The following is a 23,837-nucleotide window of genomic DNA, read 5'->3' on the forward strand; positions in this document are numbered from 1 at the left end:
TGATTTTTCTCAAAATATTCAAACGATCCCCCATTACTTTTGGAGTGGCATTTTCCTTGATCAATCTCACATCGTCAAAATCATCCCATTTCATGCAACAATTATACAAGTTGAAAGCTGCCACCACATGTTTGAAAAAAAAAAACGTGTCTCTAATATGGAATTGATTTCTCCAACGATGGTGACATTAAACCCGAAATATCTACAAGATTCCTGAAAACTGAAAATCTATCCAATTTGCTAATTTTTCACCATTAACACTAATTGGGTAAAATCATACCCACCCATAGAATGTTTCTTATCAAGTAACCCTTCTTTTATGAATGAAATCATTAAATGAATTTGTCGTATCTTGAGGAAAAACCAAACCTACCCTCTCGGAATGTGAATCTGATAGAAAACTTGTATAAATTGTGTATTCATGAAAAACTTAGGAAACACCCACTCCCCTTCGACAATAATAATTTATTCCTTCCCATTAAATCTATTCACTTCAACCACCGAAGGATCCCAAATGCATAGTAATAACCCATTGGCCCTTTCCCTAAATACTCTATAATTTTACAAGATCTAACGGACCATACATGTTTCTTGAATCCCAAAAAATTTAACAATATGCGTTCTACACAACTTCATGTCTTTATTCGGTTTGTCGTTGCTCCCGATCCCACTAATATTTAAGAGAAAGAATATTCAATTATCCATTGTGTAACGGACCATACATGTTCCTTGAATCCCAAAAAATTTAACAATATGCGTTCTACACAACTTCATGTCTTTATTCGGTTTGTCGTTGCTCCCGATCCCACTAATATTTAAGAGAAAGAATATTCAATTATCCGTTGTGTTCTCACTCGATAATTTAAGAATGTATGATTCATACCCTTTCGATTTTCTGACGTGGCTTCGTAGGAGGATGAATAAACCGGCTTATCCAACGAATTCTCGACATCAAAATCATGTTCCTTGACGGTGGGTTGCTTCCGGAACCCCTCGACACCAACACAATGAAATCGACCCCCATCAAACCCTCGTGGTTTCGACATGGATTAAGACGAACTTCCATCTTCATCGGCATTATTTGACTTTTTTGATCTTTCCTTATCATTAGTTATGCTTTCACAGTGGCCATGTCTTCCATAGATATTTGTTTGCTCGGATTAGTACTATCACCCTCAAAACACATGGCATCCCTCTCGTGTATACCTTTATCTTTCCAACTTGATTTGATTGACCCGTGTATATTGAACCGCCTCCACAAAAACATCCTCCTCCTCGTTTCCACTCACATCATCGCCATTAACCGAGTTACTGTATTCTTCTTGTTGGCTTATATCATCCATATTCTTTTAAATGTTATGAATCTGTCATCTAATCCCTTTCACGCACACTTTATACTTCACCTCTTCAATTTCCACCGTAACAAACTCTTCTATTTTGTGATTTTATGATGGTTTTTAAAGATGCTCCCCCCTTAAACGTGTCTTTATTTTTTTATCCCTGTCAATAAACATAGCTTCATCCCAAGAAATTGCAATTTTCTTGAATGCAACAGATGTACAAGCACACATCGAAAAGGAAGGCCCTCAATTTCAAGCCACACCATCCTTTCATCAACCAAAAAGTTATTTGTTAACAACCTCATCTCCTAAAGTACCAGTATTCTCTACGTATTTTTTGAACTTAATGCAAGGATTTTGATACTTAAATTCAATACACACCCACGTCCCACAATACAGTTAACTTTAATTTCGTTAAATCATTCTTCACAACACACATTATACAAGATTTCATTGAGATTCACATTCCGAAGACACCCAAGATCCATACACAATAAGTCAAGCACAATCTACATATATTTTATTCCTAAAAAATATTATATGTTCATGTTGACTATGTGTCTCCCCTTCCCTGTTGACATCGAGGCATAATATTTTGAATTTCCTTCCTAAATTGAGTTTTCTTACCATTTGAATTTACTTGTGGTCTTGGTTGATCTGTGTGGGCTCATATTATTTTCTCTTCCCTTATAAACCTCGCAGTCGAAGAAAATAAAAGAAATCTCCCAATCGATATGGTGCAAAAGTTTTGAATCAAACACTACTTATTATCAACATCTATAAATTTGGCAATAGAAAGCTTCATCCCTAACAACTTCCTTGACATATAAACATCTACAACCACTCTATATTTTAACCTATCTTCCATAGATCCTTCATCTCCAAATCCCCCTGAAAAAGTTGTATCAAATGTCGTGAAAGACAAATCTCCCACCTTTTTTAAATTAGGGTTCTCGTTTGATTTGATTTTCTTTGCAAACATCCATTAACAATGACCCCCCCCCCCCCCCCCCCCGGCGCCCACCAGAACGCTATATAGAGGTCAACCCTATTTTTTTTTTCAAAACGTTTCACAATTAACATTGTATGTGGTTTACCACTTTGAAGCGTATTCATCTTTCATTTTCATCCAACACCTGATTTCATGCCCTTATATCGAAAAATAACTAGGATTTTGATTTTTTAAACTTATGTAATGTTGGTGTTGTATTTTGAAAATATATTTGAGCTTTGCAGTATCGGTTTGATATTTCACTTTTTAACATTTATACTAAAAATAACATCACATAAGTTCCTATACGTGTTAGCTCAGTTACATAGACCATGTAGCGACTTGGTTAGGAGGATAGGAAGCCATTGACTCCACGTATTTCTTATATAAAAAGAGTGAAATGAGCCATTAACTATGGGATTACCGAAATAAGTCGGGTAGTGCCCGTGATGGACTTGCCTTTGCGGCTAAGTACTTGACTTCAAAGATAGCTAGCTAGTTTCAATGAAGAAAGAGGAGTTGTACCAAAAGAACATGCTTTCTACCCCTTCTACTTGCACATGGACAGAAATGGATAGAATACCCTATAAAGCTTTACTTTTCCTATTCCATATGATTGACTTTGGTCTTTTCCTTCACACCTTTGGTGGAATGCAAAGAAGGCCTCCTGTTCCCTATGATTGACTTTGGGCTTTTCCTGTAACCCTTAGGTGGAATGCGAAGAAGGCCTCCTTCCGGGGGAGGGGGGGTCCGAGACATCAATGAGATACCACTCTGGAAGAGCTAGAATTTTCAGGAGGTTCGGGCCAAGGGAGAGTCTCATGTAGAAAGTTTCTATAATGTAATAGAATTTAGCCACAAAATTAATTTTATCTAGATGTCCACGTAATATAACATTTCAAAAATCCAATCTCAATAACTTAGTCGTTGATTGGAAATGTTCTTAGGGATCTAACTCGGGTTCTCTTCATGTATGTTGATGCGTGCCTGCAAAGAAAAATCTAAAAAAAAAAATCTTACCAAAAATAAAATCACATATGTTCTAGCGTTTCTTATATATTTAATATGGCTAATACAAAGCAATCAGTTTATCGAGATGTCCCCATAATATAGCATTTCAATGATCCATTTCAAATAAGTTATTTGTATTTAAGAAATGGTTACATGCTTTTAACTAGGGGTTTATTTCGTTATGTTAAATACAAGTTTGCGTTTTAAAATAGGTACCGCTTACGAAGAAAAATTACAAACAAATCGTCATGTCAATGATGCGTTTTCAATTCCCCTGTATCTTAAACCGAGAGACCCTAAGGTAGATATTAGGGTTTGGGTTAAACATGCCCCGATAAGGCGCAAATTATAGATTTCCGGCCGATCGGTCCGTAATTGTTGCATCAAGCAAGTCGGAGTCTATGAGATTCTAGGTTTAGTGTTTACGGTATATCGTATTCCGTTCTATATAAGTTGAAGTGACTGGTTTCTCATATATAATTGTGTCATGTTCTGTATTGTTTAAACAAAAAGTATGATGTGTGAAGTATGATTATTTTCAATAACATAAACATTAAATAAGATTACATAAAAAGTAAATCGATTGCACGGTAGTGTCGACATTGCGGGCGGAAGCTTCTATTTGGCGTTGGTGTTATGTTTTGATGGGACAACATTTCCCGAAGCTTTTATAAGTAAGACGGACCTTTGTCGTCATCTCTTCAGACTGATTGTCTTTCCCACTGCAATCCTGCTTTTGGGGTACCAGGATAGTCATACAAGTTGATGATAAGTTGGACTAGAAAGAAACCATCAGATGGTTTCGAAGAACCAAAATCCCTTGATGTCGTTGGAGATGGTTTTGTTTTACATGACGCGAAGTCCAATTACAATGTGTTGGTGGAATTGTTAATCAAAAGGAAATTTAAGTTTGTGTAGGTATATATTAGTGACTGCTCCCACATTGGTGTGTGAAGGATTCCAAGACGATTTTATAAATCTATCTTGTAGATTGTTCATCACTGGGCCTGGTAACGTTTGCCTGTAACCCAAGTGGGGGTATCAAAGTGGGTTGGATTATGATTTGGTCGAGTTAGGTTGGGTCTGGTGGTGTGTAATTTGACTTGCCCGTTCCAAGTCAATAGTTGTTTCACGTGGCCTGAGCGAAGGCTTTGGGTCTCTTGGAACCTAGAGAAGGGGGCAATGCGTTAGGCTGGCTTCACAGAGCTGCGACAACTCCTCGCTTCCAGACAGTGGAAGGATAACAAGTCTTGGCTCTTCAGGCCTATATTGCCAACTAGTCTCACTCAAATGGACTCCCACTTTTTTATAATTTGAAACAAGTCCATTTTGTAACGTTTGCCTGTAACCCAAGTGGGGGTATCAAAGTGGGTTGGATTATGATTTGGTCGAGTTAGGTTGGGTCTGGTGGTGTGTAATTTGACTTGCCCGTTCCAAGTCGATAGTTGTTTCAAGTGGCCTGAGCGAAGGCTTTGGGTGTAACCTAGAGAAGGGGGCAATGCGTTAGGCTGGCTTCACAGAGCTGCGACAACTCCTCGCTTCCGACAGTGGAAGGATAACAAGTCTTGGCTCTTCAGGCCTATATTGCCAACTAGTCTCACTCAAATGGACTCCCACTTTTTTATAATTTGAAACAAGTCCATTTTGTCACAGGGATGAGTCATATTCATTCAACAAATAACCTTGTTTTGTTTCATCTCCTGATGAAAATATATCATTAAAAACAACAGATTTTTGAGTCTCTTGGAAATTGGTAACATGAAATATTTAAGTTTGTGTATGTGTATATTAGCGACTGCTCCCACATTGGTGTGTGAAGACGATTTTATAAACTTACGGGAGTGGGTTCACATCAGACACAGCAAAGACTTGTTTCAAATTTTTAAGACTTTTCAAGTATAAAAGCTTTAAGCTATTCTTAAACATTGGACTAAGTATTGGAGGGGTACGCCGGGCCTTGGCTGTAGTGTAAGACCAAGGCGACACATGAAGAACCCCAGCAGCAAGCTACTGTAACGGGCCTTCCCCCATAAAAAATAAGATTAATATCGAGTGGGCCGATGGCCCACATATCAGATATTAAACTGATAAGAACAGATACTACACTTGATCTTAGCCAAAAGGCCGAGAAAGGTATGCTTATTCCCCTCCAGGGCTTCCCTTTTTGTACTCGCCTCCCTCTTGCCTGCTTCCTTCATTCACCCGATGTGGGAATTGGGATGCAGACACTTTCGCTTTCGCTGCCAGCTCCCTTCCTTCACCAACAAAAACAACTTCAATGGAGTATTATTCTTTTACTTCTTTACTTTCTCTATATATATTCAAATCAAACTTACACTGTACTACTGCATATGCATATGTGTTTATGATTGCATTGCTTTTTCTTTTCTTATTTTTCTGTAGTTTAAATTCACTCCACGCCAACAAACAGCACAACTTCATTTCATGCTCGATTACAAATGGCTCCTTCCACTCATGTACCTACTATGCTTTGCTTTAATTTCTCCATTTTGTTTTTATCACATATCTATTAAGTAAACACAACAGCTAATGGACAAACTCAAACTTCTCAGATAAGTCCGACTTCTTAAAATCCATTCTATCAAAATATGTGTTTTTAATCAACATAATCCTTTTAGCTTGTTTTGCTGATAAAAATCACATTACATCTTCAAACCATATAAATTTATAATCATATCCAACACATTTCTTACTCGTTTAAAAACCTCACAAAAATTATTTTTCCGGGCAACCCTTTCTTCGTTATGTCATCCCGCTCTCAGGTATTGAATATTCAACCATACATTATGTTTCCCGTAATTGTTCGCTGTTCCTTTCCAAGATGCTATCCGCTTTTTCAACCAACATGTCCCGCTCTTTTCATCATCTTCACCTAAAATCACTTCCAATTCGATTCTAACATTTACGGGATGACTTTTACCGAACAAATATATTTAGAATAAAAAAACGCTCAATAAATAACATTATATTCGAATTTAGTTAATGGATGAAACGGAAAAATCCATCTTCAACAATCCAAACTCAATGCCCGCTCTTGTTTTACCATCTGTGATGTTTATTTTTTCAGTTGAATGTACATAAAGGTGCTATAGTCCATGTTCTAACAGCATCACCGCATCATTTAAGCCGTCCATTTCAACTTTCAAGTAGTACGATATCTAGCCGTGGGTCTCCATTAATGGGACTCGAAACTCAAAACAAGCTTCTAAAATAAAGGAATTGTAAAGTGATCGTGTGGATGTAATTGATGAAGTAACTTGACTGCTATCAACCCCCTTTTGCTTCAAATTCCAAATTTCATCCATCACATCAATCTTCTCCTCTCATTCTATCCGTATCTTGTTCTCTACGTCATCATAAGAATTCTTCGTGCTCATGACTTGGTCCCCCGGCATCGCTTTTCGTCTCATATCAATATTACCCATAGTTATAAATATAAGACATGACAAGATGAGATTAAATAGGTACAAGACTCGTACGTTAAGTTCCACTTACCGGAGAAACTCTAGATTCTAAAACTTAATTCAGTCTCGGATACTGTCAACACCCAAATAGGCACAACACTTATATTTGCCGAAAAATCTAAAGTAGCAACATACTTCAAACATCCTCGTTTATCGACTTTTACCTTTGAAAGATTTTATCTTAAATCGTCGATTAGCCAACAACTTAGCAATGAGTTTGTATCCCAACACAATCAAACTAAGTGGTCGATAATGTATAACTTTCAATGAGCTACCCACCTTTGGAATTAGAGTGATGAAAGAACCATTACAGCCATGTGGAATATTAGCTTAAATAAGAAACTCCGTGACACCATCAAAAATATCATAGTTCGAGAAGCCATTTGCACCCGGAACTTTATCCCCTTCGCACGACCAAACAACACTTTTAATTTCCTCAATCGTGCACAGAACTTCCGAACAATCGTCTTGATATGACACGAGATTTGTACACCGTGTGCTATGTTTTTGAACACTCTCGCCTTCGAACCTGTTAAATTTTATTTATTACTAAAATAATCTTCTCACCAATTTGCGGATCATGCTGCTAATTGACTGTTTTTGTACCACGAATAATAAGTTGCATGTGTCTTCTATTAAGAATACTAAGAATACTGTCAACGTACTTTGCTTTTCCGTCCCCTTCAAATTCTTCGTTTAATCTTAGCTTCTTTAATAACATCTAAAGTTTTCAATTTCTCGTAATCATGATTTTTCTCAAAATATTCAAACGATCCCCCATTACTTTTGGAGTGGCATTTTCCTTGATCAATCTCACATCGTCAAAATCATCCCATTTCATGCAACAATTATACAAGTTGAAAGCTGCCACCACATGTTTGAAAAAAAAAAACGTGTCTCTAATATGGAATTGATTTCTCCAACGATGGTGACATTAAACCCGAAATATCTACAAGATTCCTGAAAACTGAAAATCTATCCAATTTGCTAATTTTTCACCGCTAACACTAATTGGGTAAAATCATACCCACCCATAGAATGTTTCTTATCAAGTAACCCTTCTTTTATGAATGAAATCATTAAATGAATTTGTCGTATCTTGAGGAAAAACCAAACCTACCCTCTCGGAATGTGAATCTGATAGAAAACTTGTATAAATTGTGTATTCATGAAAAACTTAGGAAACACCCACTCCCCTTCGACAATAATAATTTATTCCTTCCCATTAAATCTATTCACTTCAACCACCGAAGGATCCCAAATGCATAGTAATAACCCATTGGCCCTTTCCCTAAATACTCTATAATTTTACAAGATCTAACGGACCATACATGTTTCTTGAATCCCAAAAAATTTAACAATATGCGTTCTACACAACTTCATGTCTTTATTCGGTTTGTCGTTGCTCCCGATCCCACTAATATTTAAGAGAAAGAATATTCAATTATCCATTGTGTAACGGACCATACATGTTCCTTGAATCCCAAAAAATTTAACAATATGCGTTCTACACAACTTCATGTCTTTATTCGGTTTGTCGTTGCTCCCGATCCCACTAATATTTAAGAGAAAGAATATTCAATTATCCGTTGTGTTCTCACTCGATAATTTAAGAATGTATGATTCATACCCTTTCGATTTTCTGACGTGGCTTCGTAGGAGGATGAATAAACCGGCTTATCCAACGAATTCTCGACATCAAAATCATGTTCCTTGACGGTGGGTTGCTTCCGGAACCCCTCGACACCAACACAATGAAATCGACCCCCATCAAACCCTCGTGGTTTCGACATGGATTAAGACGAACTTCCATCTTCATCGGCATTATTTGACTTTTTTGATCTTTCCTTATCATTAGTTATGCTTTCACAGTGGCCATGTCTTCCATAGATATTTGTTTGCTCGGATTAGTACTATCACCCTCAAAACACATGTCATCCCTCTCGTGTATACCTTTATCTTTCCAACTTGATTTGATTGACCCGTGTATATTGAACTGCCTCCACAAAAACATCCTCCTCCTCGTTTCCACTCACATCATCGCCATTAACCGAGTTACTGTATTCTTCTTGTTGGCTTATATCATCCATATTCTTTTAAATGTTATGAATCTGTCATCTAATCCCTTTCACGCACACTTTATACTTCACCTCTTCAATTTCCACCGTAACAAACTCTTCTATTTTGTGATTTTATGATGGTTTTTAAAGATGCTCCCCCCTTAAACGTGTCTTTATTTTTTATCCCTGTCAATAAACATAGCTTCATCCCAAGAAATTGCAATTTTCTTGAATGCAACAGATGTACAAGCACACATCGAAAAGGAAGGCCCTCAATTTCAAGCCACACCATCCTTTCATCAACCAAAAAGTTATTTGTTAACAACCTCATCTCCTAAAGTACCAGTATTCTCTACGTATTTTTTGAACTTAATGCAAGGATTTTGATACTTAAATTCAATACACACCCACGTCCCACAATACAGTTAACTTTAATTTCGTTAAATCATTCTTCACAACACACATTATACAAGATTTCATTGAGATTCACATTCCGAAGACACCCAAGATCCATACACAATAAGTCAAGCACAATCTACATATATTTTATTCCTAAAAAATATTATATGTTCATGTTGACTATGTGTCTCCCCTTCCCTGTTGACATCGAGGCATAATATTTTGAATTTCCTTCCTAAATTGAGTTTTCTTACCATTTGAATTTACTTGTGGTCTTGGTTGATCTGTGTGGGCTCATATTATTTTCTCTTCCCTTATAAACCTCGCAGTCGAAGAAAATAAAAGAAATCTCCCAATCGATATGGTGCAAAAGTTTTGAATCAAACACTACTTATTATCAACATCTATAAATTTGGCAATAGAAAGCTTCATCCCTAACAACTTCCTTGACATATAAACATCTACAACCACTCTATATTTTAACCTATCTTCCATAGATCCTTCATCTCCAAATCCCCCTGAAAAAGTTGTATCAAATGTCGTGAAAGACAAATCTCCCACCTTTTTTAAATTAGGGTTCTCGTTTGATTTGATTTTCTTTGCAAACATCCATTAACAATGACCCCCCCCCCCCCCCCGGCGCCCACCAGAACGCTATATAGAGGTCAACCCTATTTTTTTTTTTTCAAAACGTTTCACAATTAACATTGTATGTGGTTTACCACTTTGAAGCGTATTCATCTTTCATTTTCATCCAACACCTGATTTCATGCCCTTATATCGAAAAATAACTAGGATTTTGATTTTTTAAACTTATGTAATGTTGGTGTTGTATTTTGAAAGTATATTTGAGCTTTGCAGTATCGGTTTGATATTTCACTTTTTAACATTTATACTAAAAATAACATCACATAAGTTCCTATACGTGTTAGCTCAGTTACATAGACCATGTAGCGACTTGGTTAGGAGGATAGGAAGCCATTGACTCCACGTATTTCTTATATAAAAAGAGTGAAATGAGCCATTAACTATGGGATTACCGAAATAAGTCGGGTAGTGCCCGTGATGGACTTGCCTTTGCGGCTAAGTACTTGACTTCAAAGATAGCTAGCTAGTTTCAATGAAGAAAGAGGAGTTGTACCAAAAGAGCATGCTTTCTACCCCTTCTACTTGCACATGGACAGAAATGGATAGAATACCCTATAAAGCTTTACTTTTCCTATTCCATATGATTGACTTTGGTCTTTTCCTTCACACCTTTGGTGGAATGCAAAGAAGGCCTCCTGTTCCCTATGATTGACTTTGGGCTTTTCCTGTAACCCTTAGGTGGAATGCGAAGAAGGCCTCCTTCCGGGGGAGGGGGGTCCGAGACATCAATGAGATACCACTCTGGAAGAGCTAGAATTTTCAGGAGGTTCGGGCCAAGGGAGAGTCTCATGTAGAAAGTTTCTATAATGTAATAGAATTTAGCCACAAAATTAATTTTATCTAGATGTCCACGTAATATAACATTTCAAAAATCCAATCTCAATAACTTAGTCGTTGATTGGAAATGTTCTTAGGGATCTAACTCGGGTTCTCTTCATGTATGTTGATGCGTGCCTGCAAAGAAAAATCTAAAAAAAAAAAAAATCTTACCAAAAATAAAATCACATATGTTCTAGCGTTTCTTATATATTTAATATGGCTAATACAAAGCAATCAGTTTATCGAGATGTCCCCATAATATAGCATTTCAATGATCCATTTCAAATAAGTTATTTGTATTTAAGAAATGGTTACATGCTTTTAACTAGGGGTTTATTTCGTTATGTTAAATACAAGTTTGCGTTTTAAAATAGGTACCGCTTACGAAGAAAAATTACAAACAAATCGTCATGTCAATGATGCGTTTTCAATTCCCCTGTATCTTAAACCGAGAGACCCTAAGGTAGATATTAGGGTTTGGGTTAAACATGCCCCGATAAGGCGCAAATTATAGATTTCCGGCCGATCGGTCCGTAATTGTTGCATCAAGCAAGTCGGAGTCTATGAGATTCTAGGTTTAGTGTTTACGGTATATCGTATTCCGTTCTATATAAGTTGAAGTGACTGGTTTCTCATATATAATTGTGTCATGTTCTGTATTGTTTAAACAAAAAGTATGATGTGTGAAGTATGATTATTTTCAATAACATAAACATTAAATAAGATTACATAAAAAGTAAATCGATTGCACGGTAGTGTCGACATTGCGGGCGGAAGCTTCTATTTGGCGTTGGTGTTATGTTTTGATGGGACAACATTTCCCGAAGCTTTTATAAGTAAGACGGACCTTTGTCGTCATCTCTTCAGACTGATTGTCTTTCCCACTGCAATCCTGCTTTTGGGGTACCAGGATAGTCATACAAGTTGATGATAAGTTGGACTAGAAAGAAACCATCAGATGGTTTCGAAGAACCAAAATCCCTTGATGTCGTTGGAGATGGTTTTGTTTTACATGACGCGAAGTCCAATTACAATGTGTTGGTGGAATTGTTAATCAAAAGGAAATTTAAGTTTGTGTAGGTATATATTAGTGACTGCTCCCACATTGGTGTGTGAAGGATTCCAAGACGATTTTATAAATCTATCTTGTAGATTGTTCATCACTGGGCCTGGTAACGTTTGCCTGTAACCCAAGTGGGGGTATCAAAGTGGGTTGGATTATGATTTGGTCGAGTTAGGTTGGGTCTGGTGGTGTGTAATTTGACTTGCCCGTTCCAAGTCAATAGTTGTTTCACGTGGCCTGAGCGAAGGCTTTGGGTCTCTTGGAACCTAGAGAAGGGGGCAATGCGTTAGGCTGGCTTCACAGAGCTGCGACAACTCCTCGCTTCCAGACAGTGGAAGGATAACAAGTCTTGGCTCTTCAGGCCTATATTGCCAACTAGTCTCACTCAAATGGACTCCCACTTTTTTATAATTTGAAACAAGTCCATTTTGTAACGTTTGCCTGTAACCCAAGTGGGGGTATCAAAGTGGGTTGGATTATGATTTGGTCGAGTTAGGTTGGGTCTGGTGGTGTGTAATTTGACTTGCCCGTTCCAAGTCGATAGTTGTTTCAAGTGGCCTGAGCGAAGGCTTTGGGTGTAACCTAGAGAAGGGGGCAATGCGTTAGGCTGGCTTCACAGAGCTGCGACAACTCCTCGCTTCCGACAGTGGAAGGATAACAAGTCTTGGCTCTTCAGGCCTATATTGCCAACTAGTCTCACTCAAATGGACTCCCACTTTTTTATAATTTGAAACAAGTCCATTTTGTCACAGGGATGAGTCATATTCATTCAACAAATAACCTTGTTTTGTTTCATCTCCTGATGAAAATATATCATTAAAAACAACAGATTTTTGAGTCTCTTGGAAATTGGTAACATGAAATATTTAAGTTTGTGTATGTGTATATTAGCGACTGCTCCCACATTGGTGTGTGAAGACGATTTTATAAACTTACGGGAGTGGGTTCACATCAGACACAGCAAAGACTTGTTTCAAATTTTTAAGACTTTTCAAGTATAAAAGCTTTAAGCTATTCTTAAACATTGGACTAAGTATTGGAGGGGTACGCCGGGCCTTGGCTGTAGTGTAAGACCAAGGCGACACATGAAGAACCCCAGCAGCAAGCTACTGTAACGGGCCTTCCCCCATAAAAAATAAGATTAATATCGAGTGGGCCGATGGCCCACATATCAGATATTAAACTGATAAGAACAGATACTACACTTGATCTTAGCCAAAAGGCCGAGAAAGGTATGCTTATTCCCCTCCAGGGCTTCCCTTTTTGTACTCGCCTCCCTCTTGCCTGCTTCCTTCATTCACCCGATGTGGGAATTGGGATGCAGACACTTTCGCTTTCGCTGCCAGCTCCCTTCCTTCACCAACAAAAACAACTTCAATGGAGTATTATTCTTTTACTTCTTTACTTTCTCTATATATATTCAAATCAAACTTACACTGTACTACTGCATATGCATATGTGTTTATGATTGCATTGCTTTTTCTTTTCTTATTTTTCTGTAGTTTAAATTCACTCCACGCCAACAAACAGCACAACTTCATTTCATGCTCGATTACAAATGGCTCCTTCCACTCATGTACCTACTATGCTTTGCTTTAATTTCTCCATTTTGTTTTTATCACATATCTATTAAGTAAACACAACAGCTAATGGACAAACTCAAACTTCTCAGATAAGTCCGACTTCTTAAAATCCATTCTATCAAAATATGTGTTTTTAATCAACATAATCCTTTTAGCTTGTTTTGCTGATAAAAATCACATTACATCTTCAAACCATATAAATTTATAATCATATCCAACACATTTCTTACTCGTTTAAAAACCTCACAAAAATTATTTTTCCGGGCAACCCTTTCTTCGTTATGTCATCCCGCTCTCAGGTATTGAATATTCAACCATACATTATGTTTCCCGTAATTGTTCGCTGTTCCTTTCCAAGATGCTATCCGCTTTTTCAACCAACATGTCCCGCTCTTTTCATCATCTTCACCTAAAATCACTTCCAATTCGATTCTAACATTTACGGGATGACTTTTACCGAACAAATATATTTAGAATAAAAAAACGCTCAATAAATAACATTATATTCGAATTTAGTTAATGGATGAAACGGAAAAATCCATCTTCAACAATCCAAACTCAATGCCCGCTCTTGTTTTACCATCTGTGATGTTTATTTTTTCAGTTGAATGTACATAAAGGTGCTATAGTCCATGTTCTAACAGCATCACCGCATCATTTAAGCCGTCCATTTCAACTTTCAAGTAGTACGATATCTAGCCGTGGGTCTCCATTAATGGGACTCGAAACTCAAAACAAGCTTCTAAAATAAAGGAATTGTAAAGTGATCGTGTGGATGTAATTGATGAAGTAACTTGACTGCTATCAACCCCCTTTTGCTTCAAATTCCAAATTTCATCCATCACATCAATCTTCTCCTCTCATTCTATCCGTATCTTGTTCTCTACGTCATCATAAGAATTCTTCGTGCTCATGACTTGGTCCCCCGGCATCGCTTTTCGTCTCATATCAATATTACCCATAGTTATAAATATAAGACATGACAAGATGAGATTAAATAGGTACAAGACTCGTACGTTAAGTTCCACTTACCGGAGAAACTCTAGATTCTAAAACTTAATTCAGTCTCGGATACTGTCAACACCCAAATAGGCACAACACTTATATTTGCCGAAAAATCTAAAGTAGCAACATACTTCAAACATCCTCGTTTATCGACTTTTACCTTTGAAAGATTTTATCTTAAATCGTCGATTAGCCAACAACTTAGCAATGAGTTTGTATCCCAACACAATCAAACTAAGTGGTCGATAATGTATAACTTTCAATGAGCTACCCACCTTTGGAATTAGAGTGATGAAAGAACCATTACAGCCATGTGGAATATTAGCTTAAATAAGAAACTCCGTGACACCATCAAAAATATCATAGTTCGAGAAGCCATTTGCACCCGGAACTTTATCCCCTTCGCACGACCAAACAACACTTTTAATTTCCTCAATCGTGCACAGAACTTCCGAACAATCGTCTTGATATGACACGAGATTTGTACACCGTGTGCTATGTTTTTGAACACTCTCGCCTTCGAACCTGTTAAATTTTATTTATTACTAAAATAATCTTCTCACCAATTTGCGGATCATGCTGCTAATTGACTGTTTTTGTACCACGAATAATAAGTTGCATGTGTCTTCTATTAAGAATACTAAGAATACTGTCAACGTACTTTGCTTTTCCGTCCCCTTCAAATTCTTCGTTTAATCTTAGCTTCTTTAATAACATCTAAAGTTTTCAATTTCTCGTAATCATGATTTTTCTCAAAATATTCAAACGATCCCCCATTACTTTTGGAGTGGCATTTTCCTTGATCAATCTCACATCGTCAAAATCATCCCATTTCATGCAACAATTATACAAGTTGAAAGCTGCCACCACATGTTTGAAAAAAAAAAACGTGTCTCTAATATGGAATTGATTTCTCCAACGATGGTGACATTAAACCCGAAATATCTACAAGATTCCTGAAAACTGAAAATCTATCCAATTTGCTAATTTTTCACCGCTAACACTAATTGGGTAAAATCATACCCACCCATAGAATGTTTCTTATCAAGTAACCCTTCTTTTATGAATGAAATCATTAAATGAATTTGTCGTATCTTGAGGAAAAACCAAACCTACCCTCTCGGAATGTGAATCTGATAGAAAACTTGTATAAATTGTGTATTCATGAAAAACTTAGGAAACACCCACTCCCCTTCGACAATAATAATTTATTCCTTCCCATTAAATCTATTCACTTCAACCACCGAAGGATCCCAAATGCATAGTAATAACCCATTGGCCCTTTCCCTAAATACTCTATAATTTTACAAGATCTAACGGACCATACATGTTTCTTGAATCCCAAAAAATTTAACAATATGCGTTCTACACAACTTCATGTCTTTATTCGGTTTGTCGTTGCTCCCGATCCCACTAATATTTAAGAGAAAGAATATTCAATTATCCATTGTGTAACGGACCATACATGTTCCTTGAATCCCAAAAAATTTAACAATATGCGTTCTACACAACTTCATGTCTTTATTCGGTTTGTCGTTGCTCCCGATCCCACTAATATTTAAGAGAAAGAATATTCAATTATCCGTTGTGTTCTCACTCGATAATTTAAGAATGTATGATTCATACCCTTTCGATTTTCTGACGTGGCTTCGTAGGAGGATGAATAAACCGGCTTATCCAACGAATTCTCGACATCAAAATCATGTTCCTTGACGGTGGGTTGCTTCCGGAACCCCTCGACACCAACACAATGAAATCGACCCCCATCAAACCCTCGTGGTTTCGACATGGATTAAGACGAACTTCCATCTTCATCGGCATTATTTGACTTTTTTGATCTTTCCTTATCATTAGTTATGCTTTCACAGTGGCCATGTCTTCCATAGATATTTGTTTGCTCGGATTAGTACTATCACCCTCAAAACACATGTCATCCCTCTCGTGTATACCTTTATCTTTCCAACTTGATTTGATTGACCCGTGTATATTGAACCGCCTCCACAAAAACATCCTCCTCCTCGTTTCCACTCACATCATCGCCATTAACCGAGTTACTGTATTCTTCTTGTTGGCTTATATCATCCATATTCTTTTAAATGTTATGAATCTGTCATCTAATCCCTTTCACGCACACTTTATACTTCACCTCTTCAATTTCCACCGTAACAAACTCTTCTATTTTGTGATTTTATGATGGTTTTTAAAGATGCTCCCCCCTTAAACGTGTCTTTATTTTTTATCCCTGTCAATAAACATAGCTTCATCCCAAGAAATTGCAATTTTCTTGAATGCAACAGATGTACAAGCACACATCGAAAAGGAAGGCCCTCAATTTCAAGCCACACCATCCTTTCATCAACCAAAAAGTTATTTGTTAACAACCTCATCTCCTAAAGTACCAGTATTCTCTACGTATTTTTTGAACTTAATGCAAGGATTTTGATACTTAAATTCAATACACACCCACGTCCCACAATACAGTTAACTTTAATTTCGTTAAATCATTCTTCACAACACACATTATACAAGATTTCATTGAGATTCACATTCCGAAGACACCCAAGATCCATACACAATAAGTCAAGCACAATCTACATATATTTTATTCCTAAAAAATATTATATGTTCATGTTGACTATGTGTCTCCCCTTCCCTGTTGACATCGAGGCATAATATTTTGAATTTCCTTCCTAAATTGAGTTTTCTTACCATTTGAATTTACTTGTGGTCTTGGTTGATCTGTGTGGGCTCATATTATTTTCTCTTCCCTTATAAACCTCGCAGTCGAAGAAAATAAAAGAAATCTCCCAATCGATATGGTGCAAAAGTTTTGAATCAAACACTACTTATTATCAACATCTATAAATTTGGCAATAGAAAGCTTCATCCCTAACAACTTCCTTGACATATAAACATCTACAACCACTCTATATTTTAACCTATCTTCCATAGATCCTTCATCTCCAAATCCCCCTGAAAAAGTTGTATCAAATGTCGTGAAAGACAAATCTCCCACCTTTTTTAAATTAGGGTTCTCGTTTGATTTGATTTTCTTTGCAAACATCCATTAACAATGACCCCCCCCCCCCCCCCCCCCGGCGCCCACCAGAACGCTATATAGAGGTCAACCCTATTTTTTTTTTTTCAAAACGTTTCACAATTAACATTGTATGTGGTTTACCACTTTGAAGCGTATTCATCTTTCATTTTCATCCAACACCTGATTTCATGCCCTTATATCGAAAAATAACTAGGATTTTGATTTTTTAAACTTATGTAATGTTGGTGTTGTATTTTGAAAGTATATTTGAGCTTTGCAGTATCGGTTTGATATTTCACTTTTTAACATTTATACTAAAAATAACATCACATAAGTTCCTATACGTGTTAGCTCAGTTACATAGACCATGTAGCGACTTGGTTAGGAGGATAGGAAGCCATTGACTCCACGTATTTCTTATATAAAAAGAGTGAAATGAGCCATTAACTATGGGATTACCGAAATAAGTCGGGTAGTGCCCGTGATGGACTTGCCTTTGCGGCTAAGTACTTGACTTCAAAGATAGCTAGCTAGTTTCAATGAAGAAAGAGGAGTTGTACCAAAAGAGCATGCTTTCTACCCCTTCTACTTGCACATGGACAGAAATGGATAGAATACCCTATAAAGCTTTACTTTTCCTATTCCATATGATTGACTTTGGTCTTTTCCTTCACACCTTTGGTGGAATGCAAAGAAGGCCTCCTGTTCCCTATGATTGACTTTGGGCTTTTCCTGTAACCCTTAGGTGGAATGCGAAGAAGGCCTCCTTCCGGGGGAGGGGGGTCCGAGACATCAATGAGATACCACTCTGGAAGAGCTAGAATTTTCAGGAGGTTCGGGCCAAGGGAGAGTCTCATGTAGAAAGTTTCTATAATGTAATAGAATTTAGCCACAAAATTAATTTTATCTAGATGTCCACGTAATATAACATTTCAAAAATCCAATCTCAATAACTTAGTCGTTGATTGGAAATGTTCTTAGGGATCTAACTCGGGTTCTCTTCATGTATGTTGATGCGTGCCTGCAAAGAAAAATCTAAAAAAAAAAAAAATCTTACCAAAAATAAAATCACATATGTTCTAGCGTTTCTTATATATTTAATATGGCTAATACAAAGCAATCAGTTTATCGAGATGTCCCCATAATATAGCATTTCAATGATCCATTTCAAATAAGTTATTTGTATTTAAGAAATGGTTACATGCTTTTAACTAGGGGTTTATTTCGTTATGTTAAATACAAGTTTGCGTTTTAAAATAGGTACCGCTTACGAAGAAAAATTACAAACAAATCGTCATGTCAATGATGCGTTTTCAATTCCCCTGTATCTTAAACCGAGAGACCCTAAGGTAGATATTAGGGTTTGGGTTAAACATGCCCCGATAAGGCGCAAATTATAGATTTCCGGCCGATCGGTCCGTAATTGTTGCATCAAGCAAGTCGGAGTCTATGAGATTCTAGGTTTAGTGTTTACGGTATATCGTATTCCGTTCTATATAAGTTGAAGTGACTGGTTTCTCATATATAATTGTGTCATGTTCTGTATTGTTTAAACAAAAAGTATGATGTGTGAAGTATGATTATTTTCAATAACATAAACATTAAATAAGATTACATAAAAAGTAAATCGATTGCACGGTAGTGTCGACATTGCGGGCGGAAGCTTCTATTTGGCGTTGGTGTTATGTTTTGATGGGACAACATTTCCCGAAGCTTTTATAAGTAAGACGGACCTTTGTCGTCATCTCTTCAGACTGATTGTCTTTCCCACTGCAATCCTGCTTTTGGGGTACCAGGATAGTCATACAAGTTGATGATAAGTTGGACTAGAAAGAAACCATCAGATGGTTTCGAAGAACCAAAATCCCTTGATGTCGTTGGAGATGGTTTTGTTTTACATGACGCGAAGTCCAATTACAATGTGTTGGTGGAATTGTTAATCAAAAGGAAATTTAAGTTTGTGTAGGTATATATTAGTGACTGCTCCCACATTGGTGTGTGAAGGATTCCAAGACGATTTTATAAATCTATCTTGTAGATTGTTCATCACTGGGCCTGGTAACGTTTGCCTGTAACCCAAGTGGGGGTATCAAAGTGGGTTGGATTATGATTTGGTCGAGTTAGGTTGGGTCTGGTGGTGTGTAATTTGACTTGCCCGTTCCAAGTCAATAGTTGTTTCACGTGGCCTGAGCGAAGGCTTTGGGTCTCTTGGAACCTAGAGAAGGGGGCAATGCGTTAGGCTGGCTTCACAGAGCTGCGACAACTCCTCGCTTCCAGACAGTGGAAGGATAACAAGTCTTGGCTCTTCAGGCCTATATTGCCAACTAGTCTCACTCAAATGGACTCCCACTTTTTTATAATTTGAAACAAGTCCATTTTGTAACGTTTGCCTGTAACCCAAGTGGGGGTATCAAAGTGGGTTGGATTATGATTTGGTCGAGTTAGGTTGGGTCTGGTGGTGTGTAATTTGACTTGCCCGTTCCAAGTCGATAGTTGTTTCAAGTGGCCTGAGCGAAGGCTTTGGGTGTAACCTAGAGAAGGGGGCAATGCGTTAGGCTGGCTTCACAGAGCTGCGACAACTCCTCGCTTCCGACAGTGGAAGGATAACAAGTCTTGGCTCTTCAGGCCTATATTGCCAACTAGTCTCACTCAAATGGACTCCCACTTTTTTATAATTTGAAACAAGTCCATTTTGTCACAGGGATGAGTCATATTCATTCAACAAATAACCTTGTTTTGTTTCATCTCCTGATGAAAATATATCATTAAAAACAACAGATTTTTGAGTCTCTTGGAAATTGGTAACATGAAATATTTAAGTTTGTGTATGTGTATATTAGCGACTGCTCCCACATTGGTGTGTGAAGACGATTTTATAAACTTACGGGAGTGGGTTCACATCAGACACAGCAAAGACTTGTTTCAAATTTTTAAGACTTTTCAAGTATAAAAGCTTTAAGCTATTCTTAAACATTGGACTAAGTATTGGAGGGGTACGCCGGGCCTTGGCTGTAGTGTAAGACCAAGGCGACACATGAAGAACCCCAGCAGCAAGCTACTGTAACGGGCCTTCCCCCATAAAAAATAAGATTAATATCGAGTGGGCCGATGGCCCACATATCAGATATTAAACTGATAAGAACAGATACTACACTTGATCTTAGCCAAAAGGCCGAGAAAGGTATGCTTATTCCCCTCCAGGGCTTCCCTTTTTGTACTCGCCTCCCTCTTGCCTGCTTCCTTCATTCACCCGATGTGGGAATTGGGATGCAGACACTTTCGCTTTCGCTGCCAGCTCCCTTCCTTCACCAACAAAAACAACTTCAATGGAGTATTATTCTTTTACTTCTTTACTTTCTCTATATATATTCAAATCAAACTTACACTGTACTACTGCATATGCATATGTGTTTATGATTGCATTGCTTTTTCTTTTCTTATTTTTCTGTAGTTTAAATTCACTCCACGCCAACAAACAGCACAACTTCATTTCATGCTCGATTACAAATGGCTCCTTCCACTCATGTACCTACTATGCTTTGCTTTAATTTCTCCATTTTGTTTTTATCACATATCTATTAAGTAAACACAACAGCTAATGGACAAACTCAAACTTCTCAGATAAGTCCGACTTCTTAAAATCCATTCTATCAAAATATGTGTTTTTAATCAACATAATCCTTTTAGCTTGTTTTGCTGATAAAAATCACATTACATCTTCAAACCATATAAATTTATAATCATATCCAACACATTTCTTACTCGTTTAAAAACCTCACAAAAATTATTTTTCCGGGCAACCCTTTCTTCGTTATGTCATCCCGCTCTCAGGTATTGAATATTCAACCATACATTATGTTTCCCGTAATTGTTCGCTGTTCCTTTCCAAGATGCTATCCGCTTTTTCAACCAACATGTCCCGCTCTTTTCATCATCTTCACCTAAAATCACTTCCAATTCGATTCTAACATTTACGGGATGACTTTTACCGAACAAATATATTTAGAATAAAAAAACGCTCAATAAATAACATTATATTCGAATTTAGTTAATGGATGAAACGGAAAAATCCATCTTCAACAATCCAAACTCAATGCCCGCTCTTGTTTTACCATCTGTGATGTTTATTTTTTCAGTTGAATGTACATAAAGGTGCTATAGTCCATGTTCTAACAGCATCACCGCATCATTTAAGCCGTCCATTTCAACTTTCAAGTAGTACGATATCTAGCCGTGGGTCTCCATTAATGGGACTCGAAACTCAAAACAAGCTTCTAAAATAAAGGAATTGTAAAGTGATCGTGTGGATGTAATTGATGAAGTAACTTGACTGCTATCAACCCCCTTTTGCTTCAAATTCCAAATTTCATCCATCACATCAATCTTCTCCTCTCATTCTATCCGTATCTTGTTCTCTACGTCATCATAAGAATTCTTCGTGCTCATGACTTGGTCCCCCGGCATCGCTTTTCGTCTCATATCAATATTACCCATAGTTATAAATATAAGACATGACAAGATGAGATTAAATAGGTACAAGACTCGTACGTTAAGTTCCACTTACCGGAGAAACTCTAGATTCTAAAACTTAATTCAGTCTCGGATACTGTCAACACCCAAATAGGCACAACACTTATATTTGCCGAAAAATCTAAAGTAGCAACATACTTCAAACATCCTCGTTTATCGACTTTTACCTTTGAAAGATTTTATCTTAAATCGTCGATTAGCCAACAACTTAGCAATGAGTTTGTATCCCAACACAATCAAACTAAGTGGTCGATAATGTATAACTTTCAATGAGCTACCCACCTTTGGAATTAGAGTGATGAAAGAACCATTACAGCCATGTGGAATATTAGCTTAAATAAGAAACTCCGTGACACCATCAAAAATATCATAGTTCGAGAAGCCATTTGCACCCGGAACTTTATCCCCTTCGCACGACCAAACAACACTTTTAATTTCCTCAATCGTGCACAGAACTTCCGAACAATCGTCTTGATATGACACGAGATTTGTACACCGTGTGCTATGTTTTTGAACACTCTCGCCTTCGAACCTGTTAAATTTTATTTATTACTAAAATAATCTTCTCACCAATTTGCGGATCATGCTGCTAATTGACTGTTTTTGTACCACGAATAATAAGTTGCATGTGTCTTCTATTAAGAATACTAAGAATACTGTCAACGTACTTTGCTTTTCCGTCCCCTTCAAATTCTTCGTTTAATCTTAGCTTCTTTAATAACATCTAAAGTTTTCAATTTCTCGTAATCATGATTTTTCTCAAAATATTCAAACGATCCCCCATTACTTTTGGAGTGGCATTTTCCTTGATCAATCTCACATCGTCAAAATCATCCCATTTCATGCAACAATTATACAAGTTGAAAGCTGCCACCACATGTTTGAAAAAAAAAAACGTGTCTCTAATATGGAATTGATTTCTCCAACGATGGTGACATTAAACCCGAAATATCTACAAGATTCCTGAAAACTGAAAATCTATCCAATTTGCTAATTTTTCACCGCTAACACTAATTGGGTAAAATCATACCCACCCATAGAATGTTTCTTATCAAGTAACCCTTCTTTTATGAATGAAATCATTAAATGAATTTGTCGTATCTTGAGGAAAAACCAAACCTACCCTCTCGGAATGTGAATCTGATAGAAAACTTGTATAAATTGTGTATTCATGAAAAACTTAGGAAACACCCACTCCCCTTCGACAATAATAATTTATTCCTTCCCATTAAATCTATTCACTTCAACCACCGAAGGATCCCAAATGCATAGTAATAACCCATTGGCCCTTTCCCTAAATACTCTATAATTTTACAAGATCTAACGGACCATACATGTTTCTTGAATCCCAAAAAATTTAACAATATGCGTTCTACACAACTTCATGTCTTTATTCGGTTTGTCGTTGCTCCCGATCCCACTAATATTTAAGAGAAAGAATATTCAATTATCCATTGTGTAACGGACCATACATGTTCCTTGAATCCCAAAAAATTTAACAATATGCGTTCTACACAACTTCATGTCTTTATTCGGTTTGTCGTTGCTCCCGATCCCACTAATATTTAAGAGAAAGAATATTCAATTATCCGTTGTGTTCTCACTCGATAATTTAAGAATGTATGATTCATACCCTTTCGATTTTCTGACGTGGCTTCGTAGGAGGATGAATAAACCGGCTTATCCAACGAATTCTCGACATCAAAATCATGTTCCTTGACGGTGGGTTGCTTCCGGAACCCCTCGACACCAACACAATGAAATCGACCCCCATCAAACCCTCGTGGTTTCGACATGGATTAAGACGAACTTCCATCTTCATCGGCATTATTTGACTTTTTTGATCTTTCCTTATCATTAGTT

The 23,837-nt window shown here is 37.1% G+C and overlaps 3 non-coding genes across 3 annotated transcripts; all 3 read right to left on the reverse strand.

The window, feature by feature from the left end:
- Positions 1-5,282: 5,282 nt before the first annotated feature.
- Positions 5,283-5,479, reverse strand: LOC128126472 (U2 spliceosomal RNA). The gene has a single exon (XR_008224469.1). It is a non-coding gene; the product is annotated as a U2 spliceosomal RNA (small nuclear RNA).
- Positions 5,480-12,855: 7,376 nt separating this feature from the next.
- Positions 12,856-13,052, reverse strand: LOC128126473 (U2 spliceosomal RNA). Its single transcript, XR_008224470.1, has one exon. It is a non-coding gene; the product is annotated as a U2 spliceosomal RNA (small nuclear RNA).
- Positions 13,053-20,432: 7,380 nt separating this feature from the next.
- LOC128126474 (U2 spliceosomal RNA) lies at positions 20,433-20,629 on the reverse strand. Its single transcript, XR_008224471.1, has one exon. It is a non-coding gene; the product is annotated as a U2 spliceosomal RNA (small nuclear RNA).
- Between the last annotated feature and the right edge of the window lie 3,208 nt (positions 20,630-23,837).

Source organism: Lactuca sativa, chromosome 5, assembly GCF_002870075.4.
Source record: "Lactuca sativa cultivar Salinas chromosome 5, Lsat_Salinas_v11, whole genome shotgun sequence".
NCBI lineage: Eukaryota > Viridiplantae > Streptophyta > Magnoliopsida > Asterales > Asteraceae > Lactuca > Lactuca sativa.